The sequence below is a fragment of the Eutrigla gurnardus genome (genome assembly GCF_963514095.1).
Source record: "Eutrigla gurnardus genome assembly, chromosome: 14".
Lineage (NCBI taxonomy): Eukaryota > Metazoa > Chordata > Actinopteri > Perciformes > Triglidae > Eutrigla > Eutrigla gurnardus.
In genome coordinates this window covers 6,597,511-6,599,831 of record NC_139937.1, presented here as the reverse complement: position 1 = coordinate 6,599,831, position 2,321 = coordinate 6,597,511, and positions in this window count along the sequence as shown.

Genomic DNA, 2,321 nt, shown 5'->3' with positions numbered 1-2,321 from the left:
ACAACAACAAACAGTCTGTCTGCAAAATTAGTTTCTGCCTTTGGAACAAAAAGCAGCTTTGATCACTCCATATTTAGAGCTGTGCTTTTATGTGTATTTGTCATGTCTCAAGGGGCTATGCAGTATCGAACAGGCTCTAAGGCAGAATGACGTCTAAAACCATTGTCACCATCTTTTCTCAATTACTGTTTTAATAGCCTACATGAGTTACCACATGATATTTTCTGTCTTGGAATTCCATTTTTAATCCACCTCTTTTATGAAGAAAGGCCAGTTTATTCATCATGGCAGGCAGGCTACGCCCTCAGCCTGTTAAAACAGTTGTAGCCTATAATGTCTGCACTGGTTCAGGTGATCTTTCTAAAGTGCATACATATAAGATGGGGAGCCTGTATTACTGTCTGGTCATACTTTGCCTCCCTGTCTATCCCACCAGCTACATTCCCCCTTCCCCAAACCTGTTTATTGCCAGTCTACCAGATGTTTTCCCGTCTACTTTCCCTCATCAGCCCTGCAGTAGAACCAGCCCATGTCTGCTCATTTCCTGCGATTTATAAAAGTTGCCATGTGGGTTGTAATCAGCCTTAGCTGGAATTAGCTGTTTTGAACCAGCCTGATCTTTCAAAGGTGTGGGTTTGAAAGACATGGGCAAAATATATATATATATATATATATATATGTTTTTGAGAAGAGCAAGTCTGGAGGCGGACTTGTCTGAGCAGAAGGAAGTAGGAGGAGTCCGGCTTGATAAGTGTGTGTTTATGCATAGAATGATTTTACATTGTGATAACACAATGGAAGCAAATGTCTGGTAAGTTAATGTTTGGTATGTTACCAGACATTTGCTTCCTAGTTGATGAATGTAATGACATGGTACATATTTTCTGCTTAGATACAGCAGTGTCGATTGCTGCCTGTCCTACCACCTGTCCATGTCTACAATAAATCACAATTGAAGTGGATGCTTCTGGTGTCTCCTAGGCCCTTTCCACTGCAGCCATTTGGACATATCATTTCAGGATAGGTGTGGTTAATGCCACGTATTACCTTGTATTGTGCATGTTGGGTCCCACAAGGACTACAAGGAGCTACTGCAAGGAGAAATAAGAAGTGGTTAGCCTTATGAAACACAAAAATCATTCCATTCATGAGTCACCTCACCCTGTCAGCATCTCGAGTCTGTGTCAAAAGTGACCAAATTCTTGTGGCCATAACTCAGCAATATGTAGCGCATTAATCAACCACGTTTCCCAAAGTTCATTGGATAAACTGTTCTGTTCTGGTCCGTCATTCATTGTTTCCAGGTTTGTTGTGTTTTTTCATACTCGCCTATCCTCTGGTTTCAGATAACTTTACTTCCTGCCCCTGTGTTTCCCACCTGTGTGATTTACTGCCCTTTCTGAATCTTTTCACCTGTCTGTCATTATCCTTTCCTTTCCTGGAGTTGCATGCTCCTGTTTTTTTACAATCTCTGCTAGTTTTTGCTTTATTCCCTGCCTTATTTGTCTGTTTTTACCCATGTCTATCTGTGTACCAAACCTTTTAACCTTAACCTTTAACCTTTTGAAAACTCCCTATAGAGCCACAAAAGACAACTGTTGAAACAAACTGACAGGTATTCCCCACGATGACTAAACTGACCTTTTAAAGTCAGTTTACTCATTTGCAGACTTAACAGGATAGTCTGCTTGTTCAGTTGAACTTAAACTTTCAGTGGAGTTTCTCCAAATGTTACATTTGTAATGGTGCAATAAATGTGATTCAGAGAATTAACTATAACTTAAACATTTTGAGGGGTTATGTGTATCTCAGCAGAGAATGCAGTCGCTCTCCCTCTATGTGTTGTAATCCAAGCGTCTCCTTGCTTTGTTGACATGGCTATAGCGAAAGGCTTAGTACTAGCGCGATGGTACATCTTGTATATCTCGTAAATTACCCCACACTGTAAAAACAATAACTTGAAATTGCTGGTTTTAAAAGGATTTTTATATTAAGTGAATATAAAACTACACGTTGCACTTCAAACTGATTATTTTAGCTGTTTCAACTAACTTCCAAACGTTGCTGATTAAAAGTTGAGCTCAATTCATAAACTGAGTTGGCGAAACAAACAAATAAGAATCGAATCCTACTTGAGGGCGGGTCAACTAATCTGCGCATGCTGATTCGGGTTATTTAAGTGCACAAGCTCTTCAAGGGGCAGCACCGGGTTTCCCAGCCATTTTCTCTGGGATTATCCTCGCTTCGTTGGAAATTTTTTGTCCACCATCTTGTGCCCTTGCCAACATTGCAGTCGCAATTCTCATCGAAAAGGTAAGTTA